General features: G+C 38.7%; 1 protein-coding gene and 2 long non-coding RNA genes across 3 annotated transcripts in view; 2 read left to right on the top strand and 1 right to left on the bottom strand.

The window, feature by feature from the left end:
- LOC309638418 overlaps positions 1–17,098 on the top strand; it is an 88,423-nt gene extending 71,325 nt beyond the window's left edge. Inside the window, exon 2 of the long non-coding RNA XR_014251108.1 lies at positions 354–17,098. This is a non-coding gene — a long non-coding RNA (uncharacterized lncRNA). The remainder of the gene's footprint in view (positions 1–353) is intronic.
- KHDRBS2 (KH RNA binding domain containing, signal transduction associated 2) overlaps positions 1–23,540 on the bottom strand; it is a 754,183-nt gene that overhangs the window by 112,600 nt on the left and 618,043 nt on the right. The gene's annotated exons all lie outside the window — the stretch shown is intronic.
- Positions 1–23,540, top strand: part of LOC309638422 — a 313,379-nt gene that overhangs the window by 266,756 nt on the left and 23,083 nt on the right. The gene's annotated exons all lie outside the window — the stretch shown is intronic.

The following is a 23,540-nucleotide window of genomic DNA, read 5'->3' as shown; positions in this document are numbered from 1 at the left end:
AAAAAGATCATGAAGAACCTAGTGGCAAGGTGGGAATAAAGACACAGACCTACTAAAGAATGGACTTGAGGATATGGGGAGGGGGAGGGGTGAGATGTGACAGGGTGAGAGAGTGTCATGGACATATATACACTACCAAATGTAAAATAGAAAGCTAGTGGGAAGCAGCCGCATAGCACGGGTAGATCAGCTCGGTGCTTTGTGACCACCTAGAGGGGTGGGATAGGGAGGGTGGGAGAGAGGGAGATGTAAGAGGGAAGAGATATGGGAACATATGTATATGTATAACTGATTCACTTTGTTATAAAGCAGTAACTAACACACCATTGTAAAGCAATTATACTTCAATAAAGATGTTAAAAAAAAAACCCAGATAGCAGTAATTCAATAAATAAAAAGGTTTTATTGCTCATTAAAAAAAAAAAAAAAATGTAAGTCAACTGGCCACTGGGCCCAAAAGTGCCAAAAAGAGCCCTCTGGCCCATGCCCAGTCTGCAAACAAACTGCTCATTGGAAGTGGGAATGCCCTCCGTCCTGAAGGGGAAGGGGGGCTCCCGATTCCGAGATGGCCATGTTGGATGACTGAGGTGGCTAGGGGATTCTGGTGGCTCCCCCCATGAGATGTCTATCTCCGTCAAGGAGCCCTGCATGGTCCTTGACGTGGCAGGTAAGAAAACCATTTTTTTAATTGATATGGGAGCCATTTACTCTTTCCTGGTCTGTCATGCTGGGCCTCTTTTCTCCAAAAGCTGTACTGTGACTGGTGTCAACAGAAAACCTCGCAGCCATTTCCTCACTGGGCCTCTCACTTGCCAATTTGAACAGCGTTTGATCCCACATGGCTTTTTGGTTGTGCCTAAGTGTCCTATCCCACTACTGGGGAGAGACCTTCTGGGCTCCCTTGGAACCACATTACAATTAGGAGGCCCCAAGAAGTCCCTTTTCTTGACTCTGACCAAGACAAATCAGATGGAAGAACAAGGGTCTATTCCCAACCATATTCTACACACAGTAAACCCGGCAGTTTGGGACAAAGGAATCCCTGGGAAGGCTATAAATGCCTAACCTGTAAAAATTAGCCTTAAGCCAGAAGTCACTTATCCTAACAAGAGACAGTACCCCATAAGGTTGGAAGGAAAAAAGTTTGCAACCTCTCATAGATAAATTCGTAAAACATGGCCTCTTAGTGCCCTGTCAGTCTCCATGCAATAACCCCTATTCTGCCGGTTATTAAGCCAAATGGGAAATATCGAATGGTACAAGACCTTAAATCAGTAAATGATGCAGTGGTCCCTATACATACCCTTGTGGTGAGTCCTTATAATATATTAGTCCAGATTCCTGGGGATGCCAAATCTTTTACTGTGCTTCACCTCAGGATGCCTTCTTTTGCATCCCAGTTCATCACTCATCACAGTATCTGTTTGCCTTCGAGTGGACTAACCCCTGCTATGGCCAAATGCAACAATATACCTGGATGGTATTGCCCCCAGGTGTTTTAAGACAGCCCACACTTGTTCGTCCAGGCCCTAGGAAAAGAGCTAAGGGAAATACACTTAAAAGAAGGGTCATTCTACAATATGTAGACATATTAATATGTAGTCCCACCATGGAGGCCTCAGATCAGAATACCATTGAAGTCCTTAATTTCCTTGGGGCCCAGGGCTACAGGGTCTCCCAGAAAAAAAAAAAAAAAAAAGCACAAATCTCAAAACAAGTTTTATATCTGGGATATATTATAAACCCTGGAAGTAGACAGTTATCGCCAGATAGAAAACAAGCTATATTAGGCTTAACCCCCCAAAGACAAAAGAAAACTTTGTACTTTCTTAGGCATGGCAGGATTTTGCAGAATTTGGATTCCAGGATTCAGACTAATGGCTAAGCTTCTATACAAAGCCACTAAAGGCCCAAATACAGAACAATTACTTTGGACTGGAAAACAAGAAAAGGCTTTTAATAATATCAAACAGGCCCTCACCAGAGCTCCTGCTCTGGGTCTCCCCAATTTTAAAAAAAGCCATTTGTGTTGTACATAGCTGAAGAACAGGGAACAGTTCTGGGGGTCCTTGTACAAAAGCTAGGAGAAGTTCCTCAGCCTATAGTCTATTTTCCCAAACAACTAGATTCCGTGGCCTGAGGTTGACCTGGTTGCCTCTGGGCAGTAGCTGCCACTGCTTTATTAGTGGAAGAAGCTAACAAGCTTACCTTTAAATAGCTGCTGAAGTCCAGACCCCTCATCAAGTACAAGGGATTTGGAGATTAAAGGCCACCACTGGTTAACTGGAGGCTGCCTTACTAAGTACTAGGCTTTACTCCTTGACTGTCCAGAGGTAACCCTCAAAACTTGCCACACCCTCAACCCAGCTATAGTAATGCCCACAGAAAGCCCAGAACTAACACATTCCTGTCTTGAAACCCTTGACCTGGTTTATGCCTGCAGGCCTGATCAAACAGACCAGGCCATAGAAAACACTGAGGAAGAGATGGCAGTAGTTTTGTTAAAGATGGAGTCAGGAGGGCAGGGTGTGCTATTGTGAGTGTTCATAGTGTTATGGAAGCAAAATCTTTGCCACCCAACACTTCAGCCTAGAGGGTTGAGCTAACAGCCCTAACTTGAGCCTTAACATTAGGGAAAGGAAAATTATAAATATATATATAGACTCAAAATATGCCTTCCTTGTTTTACATGCCCATGGAGCTGTCTGGAAAGAAAGAGGACCTTAAAATGCAAAAATTCCCCTTTAAAATATGGGGCTGAGATTTTACATCTCATAGAAGCGGCTCAAAAACCAGAACTAGTAGCGGTCATTCACTGCCATGGGCACCAAAAGGAAAATTCTCAAATTACCCAAGAGAACAACAGGGCAGATGGAGAGGCAAAGAAAGTAGCCCTGATGCACATACCATGTAGAAACCAACATTGACAAAATTCAACAACAAGCCACTTGACTTCAGCAGACAATTAATCACCAATCCTCGCTAATCAATATGGGTAGGGAAATTGAAAATCGTTCTCTAGTTTGTTCTCTTGGAACCCACAAGGTTTAAAAACTTTCTGACAGGAGGTTTTCATTTTCTTTTTACCCTTTTCTTTTCAGTCATACTGATTTATGCCATATTTTTTCTAATACTGCATTGTCTTCCCTACTGTTGTAAACTTGTGATAAGACTTTTTGGTCCAAGAAGGAGACCTGGGACCAATAGGTCCAGACCTTTCATTCTGAAAATAGAGAAACATATTAAACTTTAACCCTGAGATGAACAAAAATATATACCCAAGCAGAATGGCTTCTTGGCAGGAGTAACATCGCCTCCCCTGTCTTGTCAACAGTTAAGGAAGCCCTCGCAAAGTTAACCTGGTTCCTTCCCTTTCTAGGCCCTTTAATGGCTATTGTTGTTAGTCGTTTTTTTTTTTTTTTTTGGCTGTGCGGCACAGCTTGTGGGATCTTAGTTCCCCAATCAAGTATAGAACCCGGGCTCCCTGCAGTGGAAGCACGGAATCCTAACCACAGGACTGCCAGGGAAGTCCCTTTAATGGCTGTTGCTGTTCTTCTCCTTTCTAGCCATTGTTTTTAACCTTTTTATTGAGTTTGTGTGTTCTAGGCTCCAACAGTTTGAAGTAAGGCTCGTGATGACTCAAGGAATTCAGCCCATTCCAGCAGAGAGTGGCCCAGGTACCTACAGGTCCTTGGGACAGTCAGCAAGGTACTTCTACACCTCTGGGGCAGGCTAGGGTCTATGGCCCTTGTCCAGCAGGAAGAAGTGTCAGAAGAAGAGACCTTCAGCCCCTTCCTCCTTAAGAATATGGGTGTAGAGCCTCTCACGGGGGAATGAGACAGTCTGGGACCTGGGACCCTTTGCTGCAGTGCTTGCACCTGGACACACCTCTCCTCGAGCAACAAAATACAAAGAAACTGTATGGGACTAAAAATAACTGTGTCCATGTGCAGTTGGAACAAATTCTAGACAAAAGATACAAAGAGACCAAAAAACCCAACTGCCATTTTTGAAGAGCCTGGAGCAAAAGCAGGGGATTGAGAGCAAAAGCAGGGTACAGCACATGCCCTCTGCACACAACACTACCTAAGGGGTGGGAAAACCACCTAAGCTACCCCTCCGGGCCGACCCCTGAACACACCCCTACCTTCACCCCATATAAGGGACAAGCTCGCCCCCTCAGGGAGCAAGAAAGCAGGGGAACTTATTGTTTGTTGTCACTCCCCCTGATGCAGCAGGGGCCCCAATAAAGACTTGTCTGAATTTCTTGTCTGGCCTCTAGTCAATTTCTGTTGATTGGGGAAGGCCAAGAACCCTGATCGGTATTAAGTTCATAACTTAACCATAGATGGAGAAAAAAAACAAAGGACTTAGATTTCATAAATGATGTCATTTTGAGAGCAAAAGGAATATGTATTTTGAATCTGCCATCCACTCCCCCTTTATCTTTGTCCCCTTGTGGAAATTACCTTTGATTTTCTCTTTTGTGATTTTGAGTGATGTTGTTTTCCAATAAATGGGATGGACTGGGAGCCTGGAAGGCATTTTCTGTAGACTACTTCCTTGAGAGTATTTGAAAATACAATGAAGAAACCATTAATGTCACAATAAGCTTTAACAGTTCTGAGAAAATTCCAATATGCAAACCTCCAAACAACAGTAATGAACAATGAAATTAGGTAAAATAAAAAATACTTCTTGACTCCGCACTTATCCTTCTTACTATCATTTTAAAGAATCAACAAAGGACCCATATGCCGGAATCTTTGATGATTTAAAAACTGCTATTTTAAAGTAGAATCTTATGTTGTCAGTTCTGCTCTATTCCTTATTGTTTTTTTATAAACTAACAAGTGACCTCTGGGCTTTATGCTTAAGGAGGCTTTCAACACTCACAAAAATTGATCATGAAGAGTTATTTTAAGAATATACAAGATTGCTGTGTGGAAAAGGGTAGAAGACACCAGAAACATTTTATGTGTGATTTTATCCTTTTTTTTTTTAAAGAACAACAACAACATACAACGTTATTGTCACAAGGACTAACTTAAATATAGGAAGAAGAAAAGAGGGACTTAAAAAAGCCTCACAAGAGATGAAAGGTCAGTGTTTCAAAGTCTGTGGTATCCTTAAATCTGAGGTCAATGAATAAAGACTTACTTTTGTTCCAGTGACAAATGCTAACAGAAAAGAAAGGAGCAGAATGATGGTGGTGAGGCTTATACACAATCAGTCAATACAGAGAAGCACAAGGGGAACAAGCCACAGTCTACATGTTCATGCTCTTTCTGCTTGGATTTCCAATAACCTTCCTTGGTTAAGACTCTTCTAGCATGCAGTACACTGTGGGCTTTGTCTTTCTGAACTTATGCTGCTCTTCACTGTCAGTTATGCCACTCACCTTGCTAATCCACCAGTGGTATTCTGCTCACCATCTCTACCTCACCTCTTTGGAAAGCAATCAAGTATCCCCAGACAAATCCCTCTTGTGATTCTAGCTCTATCGCTCCTTTCTAAGCTGTTAATGTTTCGGTATTTCCCTCTCTCATATTTCCTTGTTCACCAAAAGGTAACTGCGTCTCTTCTTCTCATTTATGATCAAAAGAGGAAAAAATAGAAACCAAGAGGCAATAAATCATCACAGGGATAGTCCAATTTGCCAAATGTTATAATTCTTTCCAAGGTCAAATTCTTATGTTTCTGATTTTATCTTGAGTAGCATTGCATATAAATTGTGTAATAATATGTCTGTATCAAGAACAAGGTAAACAATGATATTAATTACAATGGTTTTGCTATTATAACCATATACAACCCAAAATATACAAATATATAATTTTACATTATGTCATAGTATAGTAAACTAATTTTGAGTGACATATTCTGGGACCTGTGCAAACACTTTACATAGATTATTCCATTTATTGTTAGGAAGCAGCCTTAAAGATGCAATAAACACACCATTCATGTCCTTCTTCTTCACTCTGTCCCCCTGTCTCTCTCTGTCTCTTCCTTTGTCTTCTACTCTTTCAATTTCTCATCTCTCTTTGTCTTTCAGGCATCTCCACTCAGCAGAGAACATACCCACCAGCTGCTCTATGGTCACATTACTTAGCTAATTGGCTAACCAAAGAGAGAAGAAAGCTTCTCTCTCAGCTTCAGCTTTCAAACTCCCAAAGAAGAACTGTGACCAGCATACATCACATGGTCCACTTTGTACCTTTCATTATTTCAGGGGGAGGGGGTAAGGGGTCATGACTTGAATGATTTGACACCCCGCAAACTACATGAGCACTTCTCAGAAAGAAGAGGGTGATATTTTGGACAGGTAAAACTGTCCAGTAAAATGGATATAAACATCTTTATGCAGAGAAAAAATTGTAACTCATGGTCAGCCCCACAGTCAATAATGGTCATGCTAAACAAACTGTGGATTTTTTGCTTATATGTGTGTAGTGTTGGGACCTTTATTTTCTTCCCCAGGCTTATATGGAAAGAGAAGAAAGTATGGAGACAGGAGGGAGGATGGTGATAGAACAGACATGCAGAAAAGGCTTCCAGTCTGTGATCTAGCCCTACACTTAACATGTTGTAAAATGGTGTGGTAGGCTGCTAATGCCCAGAGAGATGTCCATGTCCTAATCCCAGGAATCTGTACATGTTCCTTCATTTGGAAAGAGGACTTTGCAGAAGTAATTAAGTATCTTTGAGATCAGGAGATTGTCCTTCATTACCTGAGTGGACCCTAAATACCATCACAAGTGCTTGATAGAGACAGAGGGAAATCACAAACACACACACACAAAGCAGAATATGATGTGAGCAAGGATGCAGAGACTGGAGTGATGCAGTCACAGACTGAGGAATGCTGGTGGCCACCAGAAGCTGGAAGAAGCAAGGAAAGATTCCTTCCCAGAGTTTCTAGAGGAAATGAAACCCTGCAGACTTCTGGCCTCTAGAACTCTGAGAGAATGAAGTCCTATTGTCTGAAAACACCAAATCAACAAACTACCTTCCACAGGACATTGCTCATGGTTTTTACAAATCTTTGTAACTGATCATTGGAAGACTCTTTTCTTCAATGTCTCACCTGTTGTTAATAATCCCATACAGTTTATTTTTCATCTTACATTTTGTAATTATCATATCTAGAAGTTTGATTTATGTCTTTTCTTGTATCTTTCATGTCTCCACCTTACGTTTTAAACAACTATAGTTTAGTTATAACAATTGTTTTAGTGTCCTTATTTACAATTCTAATGTGTCAATTATGGGTAAGTTTTGATTAGTTATTCTCTTTTATTATGTGTCATGTTTTCCTACTTCTTTGCATACTTGGTATTTTGATTGGATGCCATGCATTGTGAATTTCACATTTTTAGATATTATGTATTTTTGTTTTTATATAAATATTCTAGAGCTTTGTTCTGGGATTTTAACTATATTAAAACCATTTCTTTTTCTTTCCTCTTGCTTCTAGTATTTGTTAGGTGGGGCCAGAGAAGTGCTCAGCGTAAGGCTCATTATTCCACATTACTAAGTAAGATCTTTGCATGTACTCTACTCAATGTCCCATGAATAATAAATGATGTTTTCCAGTATGCAAATTGGGAACAGGCACTATTCTTGTCCTGTTTCAATGTTGGCACTATTACCACTGATGCTTTTTTTTTTCTTTTTGTCCACATTGCACGCCATGCGGGATCTTAGTTCCCTGACCAGAGGCTGAACACAAACCCAGGACCTCAGCAGTGAAAGCATGGAGTACGAACCACTGGACTGCCAGGGAATTCCCGATCACTGATGCTTTTAGGTGGTGATCTTCTTCCCAAACTCAGGTATTTTTTCACACATACATGCTAATAAATATCCTGCAGATTCTAGAATTCTCTGTGCATCTCTCTCCTGTCCAGTACTACTACAATCTCTGGCTACCTTGGTCCCTCCAGACTTTCACCTCTGTCTTCTCAGTTCAGGGAGTTTTCTGAGTTCCCCTGAGTCCCTTCTCACCGTGTCACAGCCTGGAAACACTCTTGAGGCTGTGAACCAGGGCAAGTCAGGACTCAGCTTATTTTTTTCCCTATTTCTCAAAGATCACTGTCCTTCACTCCCTAATGTCCAGTGTCATGAAACTGTTGTTTCATATATTTTGTGTGCTTTTTGTCGTTTTAGATGAAAAAGTAAATGCAGTTCATGTGCACTCCAGCTGGCCATGAGCATGTCCTATCTGAACTACATTCTGCTTGTAAGTAGAATCTTGTATCTCTCTCTTTCACAAGGTCATGAGTTTTGACAGGTAGATTCTTTGTGGGTTTTCATCTTAATCTCTGCCCCTCATTGTTAACACAGTGTTTTGTATATATTAAGCATTTAATTAATATTTGCTGACTTTTGAACAGCTAAACAAAGCTCCAAATTGGGATTTGTTGAATGTTGTACATGTTTCCATAAATTAGAAAGATGGAAATTTAGCTTCCCCCACCCCTTAGCCTCATTTTATAACTATGGCAGATATGGCCCACAAGGGTTAATATCCTTTCTAATACTACTTAGAGTCCAACATAAAATGTAGTCCTGTGTTTGACTTTAAGAAAATTACTTAATCAGCCTGTGGTGGATGGTTTACATCCATCTATAAAATGGATATAATAATAGTGGCTGTAAATAAATGATTGTTGTGTGGCTAAGATGAAGACTCAGTTTGTGGGTAATAGAGTACCCTCAGCAACTTTCTAAAATATTAATGAAAACAATAATTTTGCATATAAATAGTTTGAGCAAAGGATTCAAATGCTTTCAAAGAATTCAAAGGAAAAAGCATAAGAGAATAGTCACTATTTCTTGTTCAAATGGAAAACACAACTTTCTTAACTAAATATCTGCTGTATATTCAGGTCAGCAATGTTTATAACTATGATGATGATATAACCAGCACAGCTAACATTGCTACCCCAAACGACTCATATTCCCACACTGCTGTATCCATATTTTGTGTGTAACTCCATCCGTTATGTGCTTCTTAAAAACACAAAAGTTAAAATGCTATGCCCATTCCTCTCATATAGTACTTTTCTAGATACATCACAAAAAAAGCAGTTTTAATAATAATTCTTACCTTCTTTCAGCTCATAATTTAAAATATTATAAAAATATTATTAAAATGGACTTACTGTCCTAATTCTCTTTTTTCAGGTTTTTTTTTTTTTTTTTTAGAGATAGATAAGAATTTTGTTTAGTCTGCTAGTATTTACAGGTACCCCAAAAGTTAGCCAGCTCTCCTTCTAAGTACAGATGAAGTCACTAAGCCACTTGATCCAAGGTAGTAACTTTGGCATTTCTAAAACACCAAACTATTTTGGAAAGTATAAGAGCTCTTTCATTTCCCCTGGTAGTACACTTCAGCCTCAAGTTATGATAAACAGGCAGACAACAAATTAATGGGCATCATAATGTTAGGATTTGGCTAATCAACAAAAATTAAATGAACACAAGCAGCCTAAAGGAAGCAGAATGTGTGCAAAGGATTGTCATTTCAGCTTTAATTAACTTTGTCTTCACACAGATCATGCTGTCTTTTAAACCTGGCCAAACTCTTTTAAAGGTCTGAAGCCTTGGGCTGGCTCTAAATGGCAAACCTGATTTACTGGAGAAGATTTCAGTTCACTTGTACTTGTTTACTTATTCAGAAAATAAGTTGAAAAAAAATAACATGCACATAAATTTTTAAAAAGTCCTAATGTTGAACTTCATCTAAAAAAAAGATGAGCTATTTAAAATGCATGTTATATTATTTTTAATTGGAAAATTCAATTATACATGGTTTGCTTAAACATTCTGAAGTTATTATAGGTGAGAGAAACTCAATAAATTTATACTTGCTTTTCTGAAGGCATTTGTATTGTTCCCTTAGAAAAAGTTTGTAAACAAGTGTGGAAACAACAGAGAATAAGGCCTCAAACTGTTCTTGATACCAGTAAACCAGTACTCTGGAGAGGACGATTTCTGAAGGAAAAGTCATTACTCACAGAATACAAAATCATAACTTTTAGGACTATCTTATGACACTCCTGGTTTTAACTTATTTGATATGGAAATAAGGAATCACGGAAATTTATGGAAAAGCAATAATTTGGCAGAGCACCTCCACAATAAGTATAAAATCTAAATATGTTGACAGATATAACACAAATACTTACCAAGTGACACCTTGGGAAGTGCCATGGAGAAACGCTTGAGTAGTTTTAAAATTTTCTTTGATAATTGAGGAGCAAAGATTATTGTTTTGGATCATATGTTATTTATTGTTAATATTAAAGATAATTTGGTGGTGAGATTCAGACAAATGGGGTTGAAAGGTGCAAGAAATGAAATTTGCAGCAGCTTTGCTTTCAGAATATTTTTCCTAAGTGTATTTTTACAGTGGACCAGTTTCATATGCTGTCAGAGAATAACTACTTCTGTTGTCTTTTAGGGAAGGCTTTCCAGAGAAACTGCTTTTAAGCTTTAAAATGTGTGGCCAGTGAAAAGATGAAATGTCTGTATGATGCAATAAGGATGCAGATTAGAGAAAGATGTTGTCAATCACAGTGGCTGGCCTGCTTTGGAATTAATCAGGCTGGTTAGGTTTGAATTTAACTGACATTTTGACTATTACATATTTTAGAAAACAAGTACATGTCTGCTTAGCAATTCCTATAAAAACCTATTTGACTTTTGTGCCACTGACACAACAGTATTTGTTTATGTTTCTATTATAATAATAACATGCTGGTGATACCAGCTTATAAAATTCTAATGGTTCATTTTAATCTGTAAGATTTTGTATATTCCAACTAAGTGGTATATATAAAAGTGTCCCTGAATACCTAAAAAACAATTTTTCAGATCATTACATTAAGGTATTTGGAACTATTTGTCTGAAGACTAACACTATAAGTGTCAAATAAAGATCACCTAGCACAGATTCTTTCAACCTGCTGATGGAAATTCTATGAAATAAATACATATTTAAATGGAACTATCATCGCACATGCAGATTACAAAAAGTTTGGAAGATTAGCATGATGCAGTAGAAAACTATGACTTTAAAGGCAGATTAACTGTTTGAATTTTGGTTGTTAACATGGTTCTATTTTGCCAAATGGTGATAAATTATATTTTGGTGGGGGGACCTCACTCACTACTTTTTAGATTTAGGTGGAAACCTTACACCATTTTATGATTATCCTTCCAAGATAAGTGCAGATTAGAATTTCTATGCACAACTGGGTGGATAGAGACTATCTTTTTGTTCATACTTCTACATCATAGTCCAGGTGTGCCTTGGTTTGCTTAAAAAATTTCAAAAACTTAAAACCTACATTAAATTTAATTTTCAAAACACTACATTAAATATAATTAATAAAAAGAGTAATTTAATTTTTTTAAAGTTTGTAATTTAACTTTTTTAAATTACAAAAGTTATTTCTCAGTTGTCAACCAGAGTACAGAGAATTTAAAATGGTGAACTCATTGGTTTTAAAATTTGACTGAACTAAAGAGAATTTAGAAGGAATCTAATTTCTTTTTAATTCAAAGTATATATGTTTCATTCTCCTCTGAAAGTGAAAGGGTCATATTGCTGAAACTCTCCTTTATTCAGTGTCTTTGGTGGTTTTTATTTATAACGAAGATAAATGCTCCTATAAAGAGCATGCTATATGTAACCATTTTTATAGTTTGATATATTTCATTTTAGGTTGATGTTAAATGGAGGTCAACCTAAAATATTTATGATTTAAAAACTATACTGGGTTTGATAAAATACAAATTTCTAGCTTTATTTTTAGAAGAGGACCTGAATAAAGGGAGGAAGAGTGTATTTTGCCATGCTACACTGTTAACCCACTGACAAAGATGGGTTAGAAGCTGTTGACAACACAGAAAGAGAGTAATGAAGTTGTTTTGCTTCTTTTGCAAATAAACACTGAAGCAGAGAATGCTGAGAAACCATGGGAAAATATTTTTTAAAGTTTATTCTATTACTTACTCAATTGGGAAAGAACAGAATGGAATTATAAAGTGACACACAATGAAAGTATCCAGAGAGATACATGTGCAGAGGAAAAGAAATTACCTAAGATGTCTATGCTTTCTGGTGATAGAAACCTCAAAGGAAATACCCTATTCAATTTGGGAAAGAGCATCACAACATATGTTTGGTATCTTTCTGAGATTTCAGCTTTCTTATATTAAGGGAATGAAATATAATAACACACAGCTGTAAAAAGAAAGATTGTATTTAAATTTTATATCAACTGCCATATTGTTTAATACAAGTCATTTGCCAGTGTATGTCTTTGAGACAATGAACAACTATTAACATATTGAATATACTAACACCGGCTCCAAAAGTCAGATTTTTGAGGATTTCTTTAACTTCATGGGCACAGGGCCTGGCACTAAGGCAGCTGGGTCAAGTTGGTACTGCCTATTGTGCCTGGGACAATGCGAGGTGGTTTCTCATCCTTCATCTCATGTGTAACGTCCTATCATAACTTGATGAAACAAGTTATTTCTTCCCTCAAATTACAGCTGAAGAAATTTAGAGAGGTGGTGATAATTTACCCCAGACCACACAGCTTGGTAATCTGACAGTGAATTCAAATATGTCTCTCCAAACAGAGAGAATATGACTTACAGAAGAGAATATTATAAAATAAAATGGGCAGCTAAAAATAAAACATGAAAAGCCAGATTCTATGGTTGGAGGTGTCATATCTCTAAAGGACAGTTTTCTAAAGTCAGACACAGCACAGGCGACTCCTCTTTGCCGAGACACAGCCCTACCTGCAACAAATTGCTTTTCTGTGTGTTCCTTCACTCCACTGTCAGTCCTAAATGAAACACTCCACCCCCTCATGTCAAGAGGCATTAGATTATATTTTTGATCTCTTTGTTCAATCAGTTTAAAGGACAAGATGTCAGAAAGATTGGCTATTCACTGGAAGCCCAAACTTTCTGCCTTGATTTCAGACCTTTAGCAGTTTGGTTCCACTTATTTTTGTAACTGCACTTCCCAGTGCTCTGCTCACCAACAATCTACCACTCATTTCCTGACTAACTCCTATTAGTATCAGATTCATTTCCACATTGATGTTTTCATTCCCCCTGTTAAGCTCATTGCCCACATGTGCTCCAGGTTCTAACCGCTTTAAGAAGGAGAAAGGGGGTGCTTAGTTTACTTGGCAGTTGGGATATTTGTAGACATATTCTCAAGCACAACTTCAGCATCTAAAAATATCTACCCATCCATCAACAAGAGTAGAACAAATTCCTCTGTTTAACAACACTAATTTAAATATGTAAATGTAATATGAGAATTCTTTTTAATTTATTTTTTATTGAAGTATAGTTGATTTACAATGTTGTGTTAATTGAGAATATTTTATTTTAGTGACACGAAAAATATTTATATAATCTTTCTTGAGTTCACTTCCTAGCACCCCACCCACTAATATCTCACTAATATCTAAAATCCCCCAACTCAGAACTCTCCTCCATGGGGACCATAAGAATTAGACTATGGTGTGGCATAATATAATAGTAAAAGCTAGAAATTTGTCTTAATAAATATGTAGCAATAGGGACTTCCCTGGTGGCCCAGTGGTTAAGAATTCACCTGTCAATGCAGGGACACGGGTTCAATCCTTGGTCCAGGAAGATCCCACATACCGCAGAGCAGCTAAGCCCATGCACCACAGTTACTGAGCCTGCACTCTAGAGCCCATGAGCCACAACTACTGAGCCAGTGTGCCACAACTACTGAAGCCCACCTGCCTAGAGCCCGTTCTCTGCAACAAGAGAAGCCACCTCAATGAGAAGCCCACGCACTGCAACAAAGAATAGCCCCTGCACAGCAGCGAAGACCCAATGCAGCCAAAAAAAATAAATAAAATATAAATTTATAAAATAAAATAAAATAAATGTAGCAATAATATAAGGATGAAGACAGTATGGGAACACCTGAGTTAAAAGTGCTGAATTTTAGATGAGACAATTTTAACTAGCATCACAAGAAGAAAAAAACAGGGTAATCTATAGAAGATAGTGGCAAACAATACTTTTTTTTTTAACATTTATTTATTTATTTATTTGTATGTTTATTTATTTATTACATATTTATCTGTGCCAGTTCAGGTCTTAGTTGCAGCACATGGGATCTTTAGTTGTGGCATGCAGACTCTTAGTTGCAGCATGCATGTGGGCTCTAGTTCCCTGACCAGGAATCGAACCCAGGCCCCCAGCATTGGGAGCGCAGAGTCTTAACCACTGGACCACCAGGGAAGTCTCCAAACAATACTTATCTTGAATGGATTAAATTGGGAAATAAATTAAAGAGTAATTGACAACAACATTTTACCAAAAAGTTTGTAAAATTCTTTATTTTTTAAACCACACAATGGCAGTGCAAATGACAAGTGAATTAGACATAAAATTTATATTAATACTAATAAAAACTAACATTCAATAGATATGATGTTCCAGGCCCATTGTTTAACTATCATATTTTACATTAACTATCATAATTTATTTTGGCTGTAACCCCAAGATGTAGTTACATCCCCATTTTACTCATCATAAAACTGAGGCAACAAAGTCCAAAGCTGCACAACTAGAATGTGTCCAAGCTAGGAATTAAATCCACGTCTGTCTGGCTCTAAAGCTGATTGCTTAGTGTTCATAGACAAAACCCAATTATAAAATTCTATTGAGAAGAAACTCACCAAATTGTAGAACTTTATTTCCTCTCCTGGGTTACATTTCAGTACACTTACTCCCTGTACATCTTATAATAAGAGGCAACATGTTAGAGGTGTTTTTAAATGCATGATGTAGCCTCAGCCCATTTTAATCTATAAAATAGAGAAATTTATTTAATCAATGTGATGGAACCTGTTATAAACTGACTTTAAATCCTCTTAGTGTCTCACTATGGAAACTTTTTCACATCAGGGAAAAAAATTAATTTTATCCAGGGAACACATATATGATACTGAGCACTAAGAATTCCTGTGTGCCTAATTTAAGAATTTTGGACCAATGTTGAGAGGGGGACATTGAAGGATGTATCTCCAGGAATGGAAATTAGAAAGTGTTTTTTGGTTGGTTGGTTGGTTGGTTTGCCTGGTTTTTTGTTTTGTTTTTCTTTGTTTAATTTTTTAGAGTTGAAAATACAGAGTCTCTATCACATATTAGGAAATCAAAGTCTCTGGCTACTATTGGTTGTGCTGTTTGTCTGATAATATTTGGGCCAGTTGGGTTGGGTATTGTATAGGCAACAAGCTGCCTCTGCTTGTTTTTTCCAGGAAGTGGTCTTGCTTCTAAACAAAGCATCAATTAATCACTGTTTTGGCAGGATTCAGATTTGTACCCCTGTCATCAGGTTGGGTGGCCATGCCAGAATTTTTCACCTCATGAGTTTCAGATCAATCAACTGATTTTAGTTGCTAGTTTTATTCTGTTATATACTATGAAAGGCCATTTCTGAAGAGCCCCAGTATAAGCTTTCTGCACTAGAATCTTTGTTTTTTTAGTGCCAGGGGAATTATGTGAGAGTTTAATATAATTTATAAAAATTTAGATAAATCCAATTCTCAAAAAGATATTATTTAAAGTTCAGATAAAGTTCTTTCCTCCATTCAGAAAATTCATGTTGACCACCAACATGGCAGCACTGGCACTCAAAATTGTGTATTAGTAGATATTGCTGCATTATAAACACCACAGAATTTCAGTAGATACAACAATAAGCACGTGTTTCACTCAGTGTCCATAAGCTGTCTGCCTGTGGGCTGCTTTGGTGGGCATGGCTGGGTTTACCCCAAGCTGAGGTTTGTGTCCACATGTCTCTCATCTTCCTTGGCCCGGAGGGCTCTTCAGGCCGTATTCTTCTCATGGAAATGGCAGAAGCATAAGAGAAGGTAAGCACATTGCATGCCTTTTCTTACTATATTTCCACTATATCACATTGGACAAAGCAAGTCACATGGCCAGGGCCATAGTCAAAAGATGGAGAAGTATACTCTGTCTTCTACACTGTGGCAAAAATATGGATGTATAATGCTACTACAGGTGAGTGAAGATTGAATACATAACTTGAGAGAGAAATGAAATTTCTACAAAATAAAAATAACTTTGTTGGAGAGAATAAAGATCCTCAACCTTCATCGTCATACAATTTGTTTGTAATCAACTGCTTCCTTTCACTCATTTCCTGTTCATTCTGACACCTGGCTCTTTCTCCTAGAATGTTTTGCTTCCTCTTCTTAATTTGATATATTTTTACTCATTTTTTAAGCTCAACATATGCATCATTCTTTATTAGCAAGTAAATTCTGACTGTTCTGGTTGAGGTCAGGTACACATGCATGCTCCCCAGCACAGCACTTACCATGCTGCACCGTGATGATACATATGTCAGACTCCCCAGAAGGCTGAGAGCTCCTTTAAATCTTTTGATTATAACATTGCATCTAGGACGTAGCAAGAGCTCATTATACATTTCTTGAATGAAGACAAAAAATGAAAACAAAAGAAGAAAAGACTAAACGAGTCTCTGCCTTCAAACTTCTGTCCTATGCTCTAAAAATACATATTTTCTCAATAGTTTTATGCAAGTGAATTTGATTTCAGAAACTTATATTCTTGCTGAAATGAAGTAACATAACTATTACATTCCATTTACTGTTATCACCTTTTAAACAATGCAACATGTATTTATTCTCTAAAAACTAATTGCATTTTTGTTGTACATACAACTATGTGTAAGAGATCAATAGGAGTAGGCATTATGTATACAAGTTTGGGCTTGGTTGCTAATCATATGCAAACAATTGAATTGCTACACTGGAAAGAAAATACAACATTTAATTATTATGAGTGGCTGTTAAGGACTACTTGATAATATCAGGCATCACTCTTTTAAATTAAAAAATGGGAATCATTGAAGCAATTAAATCAAAGTACTCAAAACTCATTAAAGAAGTATGAAAACAAACCTTAGAATGACTCTATCAAGTAAGTTTCTTTTATTCAGTAAACAAAAACAAAACAAAACCTGATATTAAATCTAGCAATAAATATAGATTTCCCAGCTAGGAATAATTTTTGAAAATAGTTACCTAAACCAGAATTACGTTAGTATTTAGTTCCAGAGATTTACTAAAATATGAATCATGGGAGGGAAGTAATGGCACCAGGTGTGAACGTCGGTCTGGAGACATTCAAGATGGTGAAGGAGTAAGACAGGAGATCAACGTCTTCACCACAAATACATCACAAATACATCTACATGTTGAACAACTCCTACAGAACACCTACTGAACACTGGCAGAATACTTCAGACTTCCCAAAAGATATATATATTTTTCCCTTTTTTTGTGAGAGTGAATGTCTATGCTTCTTTGTGTGATTTTGTATAGCTTTGCTTTTATCATTTGTCCTAGCGTTCAGCCTGTCCGTCTTTTTTTTGTTGTTTTTTTCGTATAGTTTTTAGTGCTTGTTATCATTGACGGACTTGTTTTTTGGTTTAGTTGCTCTCTTCCTCCTTTCTTTTTTATTACTGCTTAATTTTTTTTAATAATTATTTTATTTTTTATTTTAATAACTATTTTATTTTATTACTTTCCATCTTTCTTTCTTTCTTTTTCTTTCTTTCTTTCATTCTTTTTCTTTTTTTCTCTCTTTTCTTCTGAGCCTTGTGGCTGGCAGGGTCTTGGTCCTCCAGCCATGTCAGGCCTGTGCCCCTGAGGTGGGAGAGCTGACTTCAGGATATTGGACCACCAGACACTTCCCAGTTCCAAGTAATATCAAATGGCTAATGCTATACCAGATATTTCCATCTCAATGCTAAGACCCAGCTCCACTCAACTATCAGCAAGCTACAGTGCTGGACATCCTATGTCAAACAAATAGCAACACAGGAACAAAACCTCACCAATTAGCAGAGAGGCTGCCTAAAATCATAATAAGGTCATAGACACCCCAACACACATCACCAGATGTGGTCCTGTCCACCAGAAAGACAAGATCCAGCCTAATCCACCAGAACACAGGCACTAGTCCCCTCAACCAGGAAACCTACACAACCCACTGAGTCAACCTTACCACTGGGGGCAGACACCAAAAACAATGGGAACTACGAACTTGCAGCTTGCAAAAAGGAGATCCCATACACAGTACGTTGAGCAAGATGAGAAGACAGAGAAACATATAGCAGATGAAGGAGCAAGGAAAAACCCACGAGGCCAAATAAATGAAGAGGAAATAGGCAGTCTACCTGAAAAAGAATTCAGAGTAATGATAGTAAAGACGATTCAAAACCTTGGAAATAGAGTGGAGAAAATACAAGAAACACTTAATAAGGACCTAGAAGAACTAGAGAGCAAACAAACAATGATGAACAACACAATAAAAGAAATTAAAAATTCTCTAGAAGGAATCGATAGCAGAATAACTGAGGCAGAAGAACGGATAAGTAAACTGGAAGATAAACTAGTGGAGATAACTACTGCAGAGTAGAATAAAGGAAAAAGAATGAAAAGAATTGAGGACAGTCTCAGAGACCTCTGGGACAACATTAAACGCACCAACATTCGAATTATAGGGGTCCCAGAAGAAGAAGAGAAAAAGAAAGGGACTGAGAAAACATTTGAAGAGATTATAGTTGAAAATTTCCCTAATATGAGAAAGGAAATAGTCAAGTCCAGGAAGTGCAGAGAGTCCCATAGAGAATAAATCCAAGGAGAAACAAGCCAAGACATATTAATCAAACTACCAAAAATTAAATACAAGTAAAAAATATTAAAAGCAGCAAGGGAAAAACAACAAATAACATACAAGGGAATCCCCATAAGGTTAACAGCTGATCATTCAGCAGAAACTCTGCAAGCCAAAAGGGAGTGACAGGACATATTTAAGGTGATGAAAGAGAACAAGCTACAACCAAGATTACTCTACCCAGTAAGGATCTCATTTAGGTTCAACAGAGAAATTAAAACCTTTAGAGACAACCATAAGCTAAGAGAATTCAACAACACCAAACCAGCTTTACAACAAATGCTAAAAGAACTTCCCTAGGCAGGAAAAACAAGAGAAGGAAAAGATCTACAATAACAAACCAAAAACAATTAAGAAAATGGTAATAGGAATATACATATCGATAACTACGTTAAGTGTAAATGGATTAAATGCTCCAAGCAAAAGACATAGACTGGCTGGATGGATACAAAAACAAGACCCACATATATGTTGTCTACAAGAGATCCACTTCAGACCTAGAGACACCTACAGACTGAAAGTAAGGGGGTGGAAAAAGATATTCCATGCAAATGGAAATCAAAACAAAGCTGGAGTAGCAAGTCTCATATCAGGCAAAATAGACTTTAAAATAAAGATTATTACAAGAGACAAAGAAGGACACTACATAATGATCAAGGGATCAATCCAAGAAGAAGATATAACAATTGTAAATATTTATGCATGCAACAGAGGAGCACCTCAATACATAAGGCAAATGCTAACAGCCATAAAAGGGGAAATCGACAGTAACACAATCATAGTAGGGGACTTTAACACCCCACTTTCACCAATGGACAGATTATGCAAAATGAAAATAAATAAGGAAACACAAGCTTTAAATGACACATTAAACAAGATGGACTTAATTGATATTTATAGGACACTCCACCCAAAACAACAGAATAACTTTTCTTCTCAAGTACTCATGGGAAATTCTCCAGGATAGATCATATCTTGGGTCACAAATCTAGCCTTGGTAAATTTAAGAAAAATGAAATTTTATGAAGTATCTTTTGAGACCACAACACTATGAGACCAGATATCAATTACAGGAAAAGATCTGTAAAAAATACAAACACATGGAGGCTATACAATACACTACTAAATAACCAAGAGATCACTGAAGAAATCAAAGAGGAAATAAAAAACTACCTAGAAACAAATGACAATAAAAACAGGACAACCCAAAACCTATGGGATGCAGCAAAAGCAGTTCTAAGAGGGAAGTTTATAGCAATACAGTCCTCCCTCAAGAAACAAGAAACATCTCAAATAAACAACCTAACCTTACACCTAAAGCAATTAGAGAAAGAAGAACAATAAAACCCAGAAGTTAGCAGAAGGAAAGAAATCATAAAGAGCAGATCGGAAATAAATGAAACGTTAAGGAAGGAAACAATAGCAAAGATCAATACAACTAAAAGCTGGTTCTTTCAGAAGATAAACAAAATTGATAAACCATTAGCCAGACTCATCAAGAAAAAAAGGAAGAAGACTCAAATCAATAGAAATAGAAATGAAAAAGGAGAAGTAACAATTGACACTGCAGAAATACAAAGGATCATGAGAGATTACTACAAGCAACTATATGCCAATAAAATGCACAACCTGGAAGAAATGGACAAATTCTGAGAAAAGCACAACCTTCTGAGACAGAACCAGAAAGAAATAGAAAATATAAACAGAGCAATCACAAGCATGGAAATTGAAACTATGATTTAAAATTTTCCAACAAAAAAAGCCCAGGACCAGATGGCTTCACAGGTGAATTCTATCAAACATTTAGAGAGGGGTTAACACCTATCCTTCTCAAACTCTTCCAAAATATAACAGAGGGAGGAACACTCCGAAACTCATTCTACGAGGCCCCCATCACCCTGATACCAAAACCAGACAGAGATGTCACAACAAAAGAAAACTAGAGGCCAATATCACTGATGAACATAGCTGCAAAAATCCTAAGCAAAATGCTTGCAAACAGAATCCAACAGCACATTAAAAGGATCATACACCATGATCAAGTGGGATTTATTTCACATATGGAAGGATTCTTCAAAATACGTAAATCAATCAATGTGGTAGACCACATTAACAAACTAAAAGATAAAAACCATATGATCATCTCACTATATGCAGAAAAAGCTTTTGACAAAATTCAACACCAATTTATGATAAAAAACCCTCCAAAAGTAGGCATAGAGGGAACCTACCTCAACATAATAAAGACCATATATGACAAACCCACAGCCAACATCATTCTCAATGGTGAAAAACTGAAACCATTTCCTCTAAGATCAGGAACAAGACAAGTTTGTCCACTCTCACCACTATTATTCAGTATAGTTTTCAAAGTTTTAGCCAAAGGAATCAGAGAAGAAAAAGAAATAAAAGGAATCCAGATCAGAAACGAAGAAGTAAAGCTGTCACTGTTTGCTGATGAGAGGATACTACACATAGAGAATCCTAAAGATGCTACAAGAACCTCTTGCAAGGTTCCTTAAAAAACTAAAACTAGAACCACCATAAGACCCAGCAATCCTACTACTGGGTATATACCCTGAGAAAACTGTAATTCAAAAAGAGTCTTGTACCACAATGTTCATTGCATCTCTGTTTACAATAGCCAGGACATGGAAGCAACCTAAGTTGCTTTATCCATTCATTGACAGATGAATGGATAAAGAAAATGTGGCACGTATATACAATGGAATATTTCTCAACCATAAAAAGAAACAAAATTGAGTTATTTGTAGTGAGGTGGATGGACCTAGAGTCATACAGAGTGAAGTAAGTCAAAAACTGAAAAACAAATACCATATGCTCACACATATATATGGAATCTGAAAAAAAATAAATGGTTCTGAAGAACCTAGGGCCTGGGCAGAAATAAAGACGCAGATGTAGAGAATGGACTGGAGGACACGGGGAGGGGGAAGGGTAAGCTGTGACAAAGTGAGAGAGTGGCATGTACATTTATACACTACCAAATGTGAAATAGATAGCTAGTGGGAAACAGCCACATAGCACAGGGAGATCATCTCAGTGCTACGTGACGACCTACAAGGGTGGGATAGAGAGGGTAGGAGGGAGATGCAAGGGGGAGGAGATATGGGGATACATGTATATGTATAGCTGACTCACTTTGTTCTAAAGCAGAAACTAACACACCATTATTAAGCAGTTATAGTTCAATAAAGATGTTAAAAATAAATAAATAAAATTTATATGGAGAAAAAAATAATTTAAAAAATTAAAAATAAATAAAAATAAACGGGCCTCGGGAAGATGGCGGAAGAGTAAGACGCGGAGATCACCTTCCTTCCCACAGATACAGTAGGAATACATCTACACATGGAACTGCTCCTACAGAACACCCACTGAACGCTGGCAGAAAACGTCCGACCTCCAAAAAGGCAAGAAACTCCTCCCGTACTTGGGTAGGGCAAAAGAAAAAAGAAATAACAGAGACAAAAGAATAGGGACGGCACCTGCACCAGTGGGAGGGAGCCGTGAAGGAGGAAAGATTTCCACGCACTAGGAAGCCCCTTCGCGGGCAGAGACTGCGGGTGGCAGAGGGGGGAAGCTTCGGAGCCACGGAGGAGAGCGCAGCCACAGGGGTGCGGAGGGCAAAGCGGAGAGGTTCCCGCATGGAGGAGCGGTGCCGACCAGCACTCTCCAGCCCGAGAGGCTTGTCTGCTCACCCGCCGGGGCGGGCGGGGCTGGGAGTTGAGGCTCGGGCTTCGGTCGGATCGCAGGGAGAGGACTGGGGTTGGCAGCGTGAAAACAGCCTGAAGGGGTTAGTGCACCACAGCTAGCCGAGAGGGAGTCCGGGAAAAAGTCTGCAGCTGCCGAAGAGGCAAGAGACTTTTTCTTCCCTCTTTGTTTCCTGGTGCGTGAGGAGAGGGGATTCAGAGCACCGCCTAAACGAACTCCAGAGACAGGCGCGAGCCGCAGCTACCAGCGCGGATCCCACAGCAACAGGGGCACAGAGGGAAAAACGGAGAGATTCCCGCACAGAGGATAGGCGCCGAGCAGCACTCAGCAACCCAAGAGGCTTGTCTGCTCCCCCGCCGGGGCGGGCGGGGCTGGGAGCTGAGGCTTGGCTTCGGTCGGATCGCAGGGAGAGGACTGAGGCTGGCGGCGTGAACACAGCCTGAAGGGATTAGCGCACAACAGCTGGCTGGGAGGGAGACCGGGAAAAAGTCTGCAGCTGCCGAAGAGGCAAGAGACTTTTTCTTCCCTCTTTGTTTCCTGGTGCGTGAGGAGAGGGGATTCAGAGCACCGCCTAAACGAACTCCAGAGACAGGCGCGAGCCGCAGCTACCAGCGCGGATCCCACAGCAACAGGGGCACAGAGGGAAAAACGGAGAGATTCCCGCACAGAGGATAGGCGCCGAGCAGCACTCAGCAACCCAAGAGGCTTGTCTGCTCCCCCGCCGGGGCGGGCGGGGCTGGGAGCTGAGGCTTGGCTTCGGTCGGATCGCAGGGAGAGGACTGAGGCTGGCGGCGTGAACACAGCCTGAAGGGATTAGCGCACAACAGCTGGCTGGGAGGGAGACCGGGAAAAAGTCTGCAGCTGCCGAAGAGGCAAGAGACTTTTTCTTGCCTCTTTGTTTCTCGGCGCGCAAGGAGAGGGGATTCAGAGCGCCGCCTAAACGAACTCCAGAGAAGGGCGCGAGCCGCGTCGATCAGCGCAGACCC

The sequence above is a fragment of the Balaenoptera physalus genome, assembly GCF_965194825.1.
Source record: "Balaenoptera physalus genome assembly, chromosome: 11".
Lineage (NCBI taxonomy): Eukaryota > Metazoa > Chordata > Mammalia > Artiodactyla > Balaenopteridae > Balaenoptera > Balaenoptera physalus.
Note: the sequence above shows the minus strand (reverse complement) of the source record. Positions and strands in the feature narration are given on the sequence as shown.